The sequence below is a fragment of the Giraffa tippelskirchi genome, chromosome 9, assembly GCF_054371585.1.
Source record: "Giraffa tippelskirchi isolate mGirTip1 chromosome 9, T2T-mGirTip1v1.2.pri, whole genome shotgun sequence".
Classification (NCBI taxonomy): domain Eukaryota; kingdom Metazoa; phylum Chordata; class Mammalia; order Artiodactyla; family Giraffidae; genus Giraffa; species Giraffa tippelskirchi.
The window spans coordinates 159555407-159567980 of record NC_137283.1 but is presented as its reverse complement, the minus strand read 5'-3'; the positions used below and the strand labels follow the sequence as shown (position 1 = coordinate 159567980).

At 50.2% G+C, this 12574-nt stretch overlaps 1 protein-coding gene across 4 annotated transcripts in view; it reads left to right on the top strand.

The window, feature by feature from the left end:
* The window catches only part of AGPAT4 (1-acylglycerol-3-phosphate O-acyltransferase 4), a 141698-nt gene that overhangs the window by 101733 nt on the left and 27391 nt on the right, over window positions 1-12574 (top strand). The window lies entirely within an intron of this gene.

Sequence of the window (12574 nt, the reverse complement as noted above, 5' to 3'; positions counted from 1 at the left end):
GTATCACATATGCACCTGATGGTGTCATACGGAATAGTTACCTGCCCTGAACATCCTCTGTGTTCCACCTACTCATCCTGCCCTTCTAACCCCCAAAGCCTGGCACCTTCCAACACACAGCCATAGACGAGATACAGCCCGTCGAAGATCCACCTTGCTAGGGTCACCCTGTTTTTAACATTTCTGTATTTCATAGAATCTAAGACATTGTTAATTGTAAGGTGCCTCCTTATTTTATATACTCCTTAAGAAGAAGAAATTAAACCTGGCACATCATGGGTGCCCTTGATCTCAGGCATAGTAAAATGAGAGCAGTACTCATCTCAGAATTAATAAAATGTTACCCAGAGCGCAGGGCCTGCACAAATACAGTGCTTTATTGAAACTAAAATAAATAGTTGAAAGAACTGCACCATGATTCCAGTTTGGCCTCTTTGGGGTGTCAGTGAGGGCCTTGTGGGGGGCCTGGGTGTGGGGGTGATGGAGAGAGTGAAGCAGCAGGAAGTTGAGGGACAGTGTGAGTCTGGGCCCCCTCCCCCAACAGCCTGGATCCTGGGGGTGCACAGACCAGAGAGAAATCTTCACTCTTGGTGGCCCTGGCCGGGTTACTAGACCTTTCTGAGCCTCAGTCTCTGCACCTGTATGGAGTAATGCTAACCTTGCTGGGTGACTCTGGGGCCAGAGAAATAGTGGTTTGTGTGTGACAGGCTCACTGCCTGCATCCAGTGCGTGCTCAGTAAGGAACTCTAGCCCTTCCTCCCTCCATCCTTGGCTTCTCCACCTTCACTTCCTACTCCATCTCGTGTATGTCCTTCCACTGTTCCCCATGATAAAGAATCCACCTGCAGTGCAGGAGACCCAGGTTCGATCCCTGGATGGGGAAGACCCCCTGGAGGAGGGCACGGCAACCCACTCCCATATTGTTGCCTGGAAAATCCCATGGACAGAGGAGCCTGGTGGACTACAGACCATGGGGTTGCAAAGAGTCAGACATGACTGAGCAACTAAAACACAAACACACACACTGTCCCCGCAGTGGTCAGCTTGGGCTGGGTCACCTCACCTTCATTCTCACTGCCTTGCAAGCTCTCTGGGTGCTGCAGATTTTGCATCAGCCTTGGACTCAGCCAGAATTAACGAGGGCTGGATGGGGATTACCTAGGGCAGTTCGCAGATGGCAGAACCTCGGTATTCTTAGCCTTGGTCTTCCCAGGGCTGCCAAGCAATTAGGGTTTAGTAGCTGGTTGTGGTGCCCACCCACTGGCTTCAGGACTTGATTAGATAAAGCTCAGACAAGCCCCAGTAAAAAGATTTGTCAAGGACCTTTGCGAATGAGATTGAGGTATAATTGAAGCACAGGTTTACTGTTTGAAAATTGCGAAGATCCCTCTCAGAACACGAGTTCTGCATATTCATGAGGCGAGCAGGGTGACAGAACCCTGCCATCAACTGAGGGGAATTCCAGGTGGCAGCCCCCGAGCGTGGTGATCCTGCTCCCCCAAATCTGTGTGACCTTGGGGAAGCCACGTGCCTTCCATTTTGTCATCTGTGAAATGGGGAATAAATGTCCATCTCTTCTGTCTCACCAGATGGCCATTCGGGGTGCTCGAGGTGATGCTGGTAGGAGCCCCATGGGGCTGTGGGTGCCATTCAACCCTGACCGTTCGTTTCCAGCTTGTTTCTAGAGCCATGGCAGTGCTTGTTGCCATGGTTACTGCTGGCTTGATAAGGACTCTGACTGCCAGATTTAGCAAATAAAAATTCAGGACTCCCCGTTAAATTTGAATATCAGATAAACGTTGAATAATTGTTATGAGTATCTTCCAGACATGGCAGGGTGGATATGTTAGTACATCATTCATGTGGTATTGCAGGAGACATACGTATGCTCAAGAATCATTTGAAGCGTATCTGATATTCAAATTTCATTGGACACTTTGCATTCTGTCTGGTAACCTTAACAGGGACAGAATATTACCTTGTGGAAAGCACGAGAAGTTTTGTATGAAATAACTGATGCTAGGATGGGTCCAGAACTCTCTGGTGATCTCATTTATCACAAGTCAGAGAAGAGTAAACAATCTGTGCATTATTCTCAGCAATTAAAAGTGACTCTGACCGGGTGTTCCAGGTGGTCCAGTGGAATCCACCTGGCAATGCAGGAGACACAGCTTCGATCCCTGGTTTGGGAAGATTCCACATGCCAAGGAACAACTGAGTCCAATTGCCACAGCTCCTGAGCCCATGCGCTCTGGAGGCTACGTACCCCAGCTAGAGAGTGCCGCCATTGGTCACAACTACAGAAAACCCAATGAAGACCCAGCACGGCCAAAAATGGATGAATGAGGCAGACAATTGATTTAAAATAAGTTGCTCTGACAAAGAAATCATTTCTGTATTAGAAGAGACAAAACCAAGAACCTGTGACCTCCTAGGCTGAGAGAAGGAAATGATGTCTTGTGGAGAAAACCTTTCTTAATAAATAATTGCAGTGTAGTTTTTGCTTCACATTTCTGGCCCTAAAATTTAGTTTGGAAATTGTGTATATTTCAGCATCTCAATTTTTTTTTATCCTTCTCAACAATCACAGTATGTGTATTTCTCTCAGTAATGAATCTCATTTATGAATGTTCAGTTCAGTTCAGTTGCTCAGTCGTGTCCAACTCTTTGCGACCCCATGAATTGTAGTACGCCAGGCCTCTCTGTCCATCACCAACTCCCGGAGTCTACCCAAACCCATGTCCATCGAGTCAGTGATGCCATCCAACCATCTCATCCTCTGTCGTCCCCTTCTCCTCCCGCCCCCAATCCTACCCAGCATTAGGGTCTTTTCCAATGAGTCAACCCTTCGCATGAGGTGGCCAAAGTATTGGAGTTTCAGCTTCAACATCAGACCTTCCAATGAACACCCAGGATTGATCTCTTTTAGGATGGATTGATTGGATCTCCTTGCAGTCCAAGGGACTCTCAAGAGTCTTCTCCAACACCACAGTTCAAAAGCATCAATTCTTCGGCACTCAGCTTTCTTCACCATCCAACTCTCACATCCGTACTTGACCACTGGAAAAACCATAGCCTTGACTAGACGGACTTTTGTTGGCAAAGTAATGTCTCTGCTTTTAAATATGCTATCTAGGTTGGCCATAACCTTCCTTCCAAGGAGTAAGCGTCTTTTAATTTCATGGCTGCAATCACCATCAGCAGTGATTTTGGAGCCCCCCAAAATAAAGTCTGACACTGTTTCCACTGTTTCCCCATCTATTTCCCATGAAGTGATGGGACCAGATGCCATGATCTTAGTTTTCTGAACGTTGAGCTTTAAGCCAACTTTTTCACTCTCCTCTTTCACCTTCATCAAGAGGCTCTTTAGTTCTACATTTTATGAATGTAAAGCTCATTATATTTTGATGAGGGAAGGTGAGAGAAAACATTAAATGGATGACAGTTTAGAGTAGATATTTATCTTCAGTAGATTTTACACTTTATAAGTGTTCCTAAAGAGATTAGTAACTTCTTAATGATGCTTAAATTTTTCGAATTTCTCTTTTATGGCTGGGTAATATTCCATTGCACATATGTACCACATCTTCTTTGTGTATCATTGTCCCATTCCTCTGTTGATGGACATTTAGTTGCTTCCATGTCCTGGCTATTGTAAATAGCACTGCAGTGAGCATTGGGGTTCATGTGTCTTTTTGAAATATGGTTTTCTCCAGATTTATGCCCAGGAATGGGATTCAATGGGCCCAACAAGGAGTTAATGCCATCCTTAACTGATTTTTGACATGACCTGGATCCTTGTGAATTTTCTCTAAGCTACAAATCATGCCATCAGCAGCTGTGAAATGATGGAAATTCGTGGATATTTATCTGTGAAAGCCCTGTTTTGTGTGCTGCAGGCAGCAGGTCAACAAACTGGATGAGACAAACCTGGGGGACTGTTTGGTCCATGTGGAGGAAGAACCAACCCAGAGCAAAGAGAACCGAACTTGCGAGAAAGAACATGAGATCCAAGGGAGGAAAGTGATGGCTCATTACCACTGCTGCCTGTAGTTCTTTTTCAAACATTGTTGTTGTTCAGTTGCTCAGTCACATCCAACTCTTTGTGACCCCATGGACAGCAGCACACCCGGCCTCCTCATCCTTCACCATCTCCTGGAGTTTGCTCAAACTCATGTCCATTGAGTCTGTGAGGCCATCCAACCATCTCATCCTCTGTCATCCCCTTCTCCTTTTGCCTTCAATCTTTCCCAGCATCAGGGTCTTTTCCGATGAGTTGGTTCTTCAAATCAGGTGGCCAAAGTATTGCAGCTTCAGCTTCAGCATCAGTCCTTCCAGTGAATATTCAGGACTAATTTCCTTGAAGATTGACTGGTTTGATCTCCTTGCTGTCCAAGGGACTCTCAAGAGTTCTGCAGCCCCACTGTTCGAAAGCATCAGTTCTTCGGTGCTCAGCCTTTAGTCAAACATAAGTCTTTTTAAAAATTATTTATTTGTTTATGGCTGCATTAGGGGAGGGAGGTCTTAGCTGCGGCACGAGGGCTCTCTAGTTGAGGCGCACTGGTTCAGTAGTTGCACCTTGTAGGCTTAGCTGCTCTGCGGCATGTGGGATTTTAGTTCCCTCCCAGGAGATTGAACCCGCATCCTCTTCATCGAAAGGCAGATTCTTAGTCACTGGACCTCTAGGGAAGTCCCAAGCATTAGTTTTATCCAGTGTTCATAACAATTTTGTGAGTGGTATTTTATTATTCCTTTTTCACATCTAAAACTGAAGGCTAGAGAGGTTCAGTAGTATGCCCATGTCAGGGAGGGTAGTAAACGATGGAATGGGAATTCAGATCAGGTCTGCCTGACTTCAGAGGAGCATCGACATAGTGTCCCTAAAGGGAATTTAGAAGAGAGATTAATAGAAGGTGGCGGTGGTCAAGAGAAAGTTCATGGACAAGATCTCGTTTGAGCTGAAGCTTGGAACTCGGATTTGGGGATTCTATGGAAGGGAAAGGCTTTTCTGGCCAAGAGAACAACTTGGACAAGAGGCCAAGTGTAGGTACGGTGAGTTCTAGGTGGTTCTAGGAATAGTGTGTAGTTCAATTTGACCTTGGCTCAAGGGATGCAGAAGAAAGAGGGTGGATCAAGCAGTAGAGGCTGATGAAGGAGTCTCACTTTTCCTGTGGATGGTGAGGACTCAGTGAGGGTGTTAAGCTGGCATTGGGCACAGGCTAGATGAGATTCATGGGGTTTCCCAGACAAGAATACTGGAGTGGGTTGTCCTACCCTTCTCCAGGGGATCTTCCTGATGCAGGGATTGAGACCTGGTCTCCCGCATTGCTGACAGATTCTTTACCATCTGAGCCACCAGGAAAGCCAGGAGCAAATCCTGCACAGAAACAGGAACTTCCCCAGGGCTGGGAGGATGCAACGGATATGCGGTGTGGTCCAGGACTGGGAGATCGTGATGGATATACTTTGTGGTCCAGGACTGGGAGATCGTGATGGAGATGCGGGGTGGTCTGGGGCTGGGAGGATGTGATGGAGATGTGGTGTGGTCCAGGGCTGGGAGGATGTGATGGACATGCAGTGTGGTCCAGGGCTGGGAGTACACGATGGAGATATGGTGTTGTCCGGGGCCGGGAGGACATAATGGAGATGTGGTGTGGTCCAGGGGAACTGGCTTCTGGTGTTGCCATCTCTATTAGAGACGTCCTGTAGGGCTTCCCAACCTTCCCCTCATTCTAAGGAGCTTTTTTAGACATTGTTTTTCTAATCATACTATGAAATGTTAATAAGACAGATACGTTGTGTATCTGTTTATGGGCTTCGTGCCTCAGCATCTTTCAGTGACCTGGGCACCTAAGTGGGAAAAGCAGTGCCCGAATGACTGGGGTGTGGTTGGAAATGTTGCAGGTGCAACTGGGCCCCCTGTTTGGTGTCATGGAAAGAAAGTACTGAAATTTGGTTATGGTGAAAAGTATGTGCTAGGGGATTAACTAGAAATAGTTCAAAATAAGGGTCTTCCTAAGGCTCTAGTGGTAAAGAACCTACCTGCCAAAGCAGGAGATGTAAGAGATGTGGGTTCGATCCCTGGGTCGGGAAGATCCCCTGGAGGAGGGTTTAACTACCCACTCCAGTATTCTTCCCTGGAGAATTCCATGGACAGAGGAGCCTGGTGGGTTACAGTCCGTGGGGTTGCAAAGTCAGACACGACTGAAGCAACTTGGCACACCGCACAGTTCAAACTAAAATATAAGTAAGTCTGCGGCAGCGAGCGGCCTCACATCAGATCCCAGAAACTTCTTCCTTTTTGCATTTTGGAAACTCGTGCAGCTGAGAGGTTTCATTTTTAACCTAAATTATTATCAGCCAAATTATTTTAAAAAACCATTATAAGTGCATAATTATATACACTTAGTTTATAGATTACATATAATTATGCATGTGATTATATAATTATTAAAATTGGATGAAGTTAATTATAAAAATACCATTTTCCTCAATCTTGATCACATCTCCCCCTATCCCCAACTCAGGGGGTTCTGGTTGCTGGTATGTTTCAACAGTGAATTCTAATCAACAGTCTGGACTTCGAGGTCTTTCCTGCAGGAACTTAGCCTCCCTGTCTTATTAGCATTCTCAACACTTCTTGCAGGAAGGGCTGCAGAGAGGAGTGAAATGTCATTCACGGCAGGCATAAGTGGGCGCACAGGGGAGAGGTTCGGTGGGGAAGGAGGGCACCCCCTACAAGCACCTGGCCTTGCAGAAGGGGTAGGCTGTGGCTTTGGAGGATTGTTGGGGTTGCTGGGTGCATGGGGATCCCTGGGATCCTGCCCTGAAGGAGCTGGGTCTCACAGCTGCCCAGCATCTGGACTGGGGCCGACATCAGGGCTGAGAGCAGGGAGGTCTGGGGGTGATGGCGGGGCTGCCCCACAGTGGGTGCTCACCCACCAGCGGTTTATTTTTCCTAGCTGTTCCCTCTGTCCGTTCATAATTTCTTTTGCCATCATCGCTGCATTATCCTTGGTGGGCATAGCATTCAGGAGGAGAAGAACCCTGTTTCCAGGGTGGGCGAGTGTTATATGCTCTCATCACTTTAGCATATGTAACCTTCCCAGCAGCCTTGAGTTGGGCATCTTCATCTCACAGAGAAGGGCTTCCCAAGGTCAGAGGTGTGATCTTTCTCCTCTAAACTCTGACCTCTTCCCTCCCTAAACGCACTTTCTCTCCCCGCCAGCTGATAATCATGGCTTTACAGTGTCCTCACGGACTCTCTTAAGTCTCCCTGTCTGGGTTCAAGGCCCAGCACGCTGGCCTCCTGGCGTTGGGAGCTGGACCAGCTACTCGGCCTCAGTGTTTCCGTGTCCTCAGCTGTGAAATGGGAACAGTGACATGTGCACTGACTCAGTGGATGTTGGTTGTTAGCATTTTCCTCCTTCTTTGCAAATATGAACTTCTCCCCCTGCCGCACTCTCCTCTTTGTTCATCTACGTCTTCTTTCCTATTTGTGATCGAGCTACGCAGCACAAATCTGTCCCTCAGTCCATGTGTCCTTGCAGCCTGAGTCTGGCCCCCGCATCAGCCTCTGAAATCCTAGGCGACAGGTTGGGATTTTGCAGCGATGGTCCCTTCTTGTCCCTCCCACTCTGCCCTGGCCATTACCTCAAAGAGCTCCGTGCGGAGTTTGCCAAGCAGGCGGCAGTGACTGGCCAGGGCCAGGCGTGGCCCCGCGTCTTAGGATCCAGAGGTGCCTGAGCTCCTGCAAGACGCCTGCGTGGGCCTTCTCCAGCGTTTCCGGCCACCCTGCCCTCGGGACATGGCCGCCAAAAAAAATAAAATAAAGACTGCAAAATTGAGCAAACTGAACATTTTTAAATGGGACAGGAAGCTTCAAAATTGCTGCGTTATACTGAAGAAACCTCAGCAGCACATCTTGTCTGTTACCAGTGTCTGACCACCCCCGGGAGCCCTTGGGCCCAGTCCACACCTCTGGTGAGAATGGTGTGACCAGGATGTCCCCTCCCTCCTATGAGGCCCAAGAGTTAATACGCAGGCTGAGATCACAGTGGGTGGAAAGACCATGATGATATTAAGTGTCAGCTCCTTTCAGGGCCTTGGGAGGGCGGGGAGGCAGGGGGAGGAAGGAGCCGGTTTCAGTGATGAGGCTCTCAAGGCCAGCGGTCCACCCTCTTGACCAAAGATCTTACATCTGTGTGAGGCGGATTCTCCCTTCCTGTCTCCCCTGTGTCTACTCCAGCTTCTGCTTTAAACAAATACTGACGTTTCCGTTTATAGCTTTCCTTTTACATCTGGCTCGGTGATAAAGAACCTGCCTGCCAATGCAGGAGACACAGGTTCGATCCCTGGGTCAGGAAAGTCCCATGGACAGAGGAGCCTGGTGGGCTACAGTCTATGGGGTCACAAAGAGTCAGACTTAGCGACTGAGCACGCATATACTCTTCAATCCATACCTCTATTCATGGATAGAATACCAACATAATTTGTTTGTTGGTATACCTATGTTGGAGAAATCCTTACACAATTGTTTAAAAAGCATGCATTTTCAAAGATGTTTACTACAATATTTGTAACAATAAGAAACAGGACGGAGGAGGGATGCTAATCAATGGTGGAATGGCTGAATAAATCATAATATGTCCGAAGCAGGATCTGCCATGCAGCTGGTTATCCCACGTGGAATTGCCATTCTGACTAGTTTTGACCTGAAAAGCGGCAATTACCTGAATTGAACAAAGAATGAGAGTTATCCCTCTGCCTCTGTTTCTTCATCTTTAAAATGGGAACAATCATATTTCCTCCCACAGGGCTCTGTTCTGTGCCTGTGCTCAGTCGTGTCCGACTCTTTCTGACCCCACGGACTGTAGCCCACCAGGCTCCTCTGTCCATGGGATTCTCCAGGCAAGAACACTGGAGTGGGTGGCCATGCCTTCCTCCAGGGGATCTTCCTGACCCAGGGGTTCTTCCTGACCCAGGGGTTGAACCTGCGTCTCTTATATTGGTAGGCAGGTTCCTTACCACTAACGTGAGGATTTAATGCAATTGCACGTGGCCTTGGAACTTGGCCCAGCCCACGTCCAGAGCCAGGTCCATAATTGCTGACACCTCTGTGTATCTGTATTAACACAGAAAGAGCCTCAAGTACACCGTTTGGAGAAAATAACAGTATGCATGTGTTTACAAAGGTCAATAAAGTATGAACCCATTCAAGGGGGAAAAACTGTGTGTGTGTGCGCGCACGTGTGTGTGTAACCCCCTAAGGACAGGCCTGGAAGGCTACCCCCCAAGCTGTTCCTTGTGTTTAACCCTGAGGAAGGCAGCGGGATTGTGGCTGATGGTGAGGAAGTGCCCAGCATTCAACCAGAGAGGCGGAGCCGCTGGCAGATACATGCCCCGGGAAGGGAGTGGTCCTTAGTCACGTGTGGGGGCTGACCGGCCCCCTGCAGGGCTGTGGTCTGTGCCGGTCACACTGGAGCTGGAAGGCCCAGGGCAGGCCCTCAGGAAGGAAGGATGGATGTGGACGGAGGGGACTCAGGAGGTCAGGCTCCCCCTCCGAGGACAGACTGAGAGGGCTGTGGGTTCTTACTGCACCTGACATGGGGCGGGGGCAGATGACGTGGGCGGTGTGGGGGCAGAAGCAGGCCTCCCCAGGAGCAGACCCCCGGGAGGTGAGTCAACACATTAGCCACCACGCATGTGACCTGCGGAGCCTGCTGAGCCTCCCGAGACCATCCCGACTGGTCCTTTGAAGTGAAAGTGAAAGTCGCTCAGTTGTATCCGACTCTTTACAACCCCATGGACCACACAGTCCATGGGATTCTCCAGGTCAGAATACTGGAGTGGGTAGCCTTTCCCTTCTCCAGGGGATCTTCCCAACCCAGGGATCGAACCCAGGTCTCTTGCATTGCAGGCAGATTCTTTACCAGCTGAGCTACAACTGGAAACAAACCAGAAAGGGGATTTGGATATCCAGACATGCCTTAGGGCCCTCAAGGGGAATTACACAGTTTAAATTCTTCTGGATTAGTTGAATTATTTTTCATTATGACTATAAATATGTTTCGTGTTAATTGAAAAAAATAAAAAGAAACCCCTTAGGAGGAAAAAGGAAGACTCTTATCCAGTGAGAGTTCAGTGTTGAGTTGAGTAACTCCAGCCTGTTGAGGCAAGAGGGGAAACCCGGCCTTCCCGCTGGTCCCCACCTGGCCGGCTGTCGTCACCTGTCCCTGGGCCTCTGCAGTCCCCCCCACCATGGGCCCCCCTGCTTCTCCTCTGCTCCCACTCGAGTGCTCTTTTCAGAATGCAGATTCGGTGCTGCCGCGGCCTCTGTTAAAAAAACGCTCCGGTGACGTCTCGCAGCCTCTGTGGTGCAACCATAAATCAGGACCGCCCACCCTGCTGCGGAAGCCGCTGTGACTCTGTCCCCCTCTCCACTCCTTTCCGCTTCCCCTCGGCGGTCACGGAGCCATGCCTGCTGTCCGGGGGTCGTGTGTGGAACAGTCACAGGAGCTGGCTGCTCACCATCCCCTGTGTGTGCAGAATCACGCTGGACGCCTTGATCCGTCACACCTCCCGCAGATTTTCCTGCCTGGATTCACAGAGGTGCTGAGGCTTCTGGGATGCTGAGAAACAGACCGGGAAGTCTCATAGCCGCCGAGTGGCGCCCCCGGCACAGGAGCCTGGCCCCCAGATCCACGCACAGCATCCGTCCCAGACAGCACCTCTGCCCTCCTGGTCTCGCCGCCTCTTGGTGCGAGGCTGTCTGCTCTCTGGGTCGCAGGGTCTGAGGGTGGGATCCCGGGAGCCACTGAGGTGTGCGGCCACACCTCCAGCCCCCCGGCATCCTGCCTACACACGTCCAGCCACCACACGGTGTTTGCTGGAAGCAGACATGTACCCACACCGTGCTGGGTCCTGGAGCCAAAGGCTGAGGTTATGGTCTGTGCCTCGCAGGGCCTGTGGCCTGTAAGGGGGACAGGGCGTCATCGCTCCATGTCGCAGGCTGCGATGAGTGCCCTGAAAGTGGCTGGGGCAAGTGGAAGGGGGCCCGGCCTGCCCCGGACAGGGGGCAGCAGGGCCCAGAGAGGCGTTTAGGAGGTGACGACAGGACGCATCCCGGGAGCCGTCCCACTTGACCTGGCTGCCTCCTGGATGTGGCTCTGCCTTGGGCTCGTCCAGGCTCCCAGACCGATACCGGAGGGGTTGGACCTGCCCCCCTCCCTCCCCCGAGGGCTGCCCCAGGCTTGTTTCCCCCGGAGAACAGCTGCCTGGGGCCTCGGCGTTTTCTCAGCTCTAGGAACAGGCAGGCTCTACGGTGTCCAGTAGGGGGTGTGTTCTGATTTGTTCCTGATGACACGGAGCGGTGGGGGGGGGGCAGTGAAGCCTGGGTCTGCTGGGGGCTCGGCACGCGCTCTGCACAGAGTGCCTGTTGTATAAGACGCCCATTGCTTCTCTTTCTACAAAAGCCCCTGAGGCCACCCTTCCAAGATTAGGAGGCTGGGGTGCCTCAGGATTCACCTGTCCAAAGCCCCAGAGTGCTCGGGCTTAGAAACTAGACTGTAGTGCCTTCCAGAGAGTTCTGGCTCCAGCACCTCATTGCCAGTCTCCAGCCTCAAGGAGAAAGACTTCCAAGGGCAGCCAGTCCAGCCTTTCATAGGTGAGGCTTGGCTGGGCTTGTGTGTGTGTGTGGATGCGTGTGTGGGTGCGTGCATGCAGGGGTGCATGTGTGGGTGTGCATGTGTTGGGACAGGTGATGAGCGAGCGAGTGCCTGACATGTACCTTACTAAGTGGTGATAAAAAGGGGCATGTCCTTCACAGGGCTTCCCCAATGGCTCAGTGGGTACAAGAATCCAGCTGCAATGCAGCAGACACAAGAGATGCGGGTTCAATCCCTGGATTGGGAAGATCTCCTGGAGGAGGAAATAGCAACCCATTCTGGTATTCTTGATGAAAAATCCCATGGACAGTGGAGTCTGTTCATGGGGTTCTCAAGGCAAGAATACTGAAGTGGTTTGCCATTCCCTTCTTCAAGGAGATCCAGCCAGTCTATCCTAAAGGAAATCAGCCCCGAATTTTCATTGGAAGGACTGATGCTGAAGCTGAAGCTCCAATACTTTGGCCACCTGATGCGAAGAGCTGACTCATTGGAAAAGACCCTGATGCTGGGAAAGACTGAAGGCGGGAGGAGAAGGGGACGACAGAGGATGAGATGGCTGGTTGGCATCACCGATTCGATGGACATAAGTTTGAGTTGGTGATGGACAGGGAAGCCTGGCGTACTGCAGTTCATGGGGTCACAAAGAGTGGACTGAGCTACTGAACTGAACTGAGAGGAGTCTGGCGGGCTACAGTCCATGGGATCACAAAGAATGTGACATGACTTAGCGACTAAGCACGCACACAAAACCTTTTATTCTAACAGTGTTCATATCACTATGAAAATTTTGGCAGTCAGCCGAGCAACTAAGCCCATCCTTCCCAGAGGGCTCCCTCACCCACCCACCTACCCACCTGCTGAGCACGCTTAACTGTAACATTCCAGTTCAAAGCTGCTCGATAGCTTAG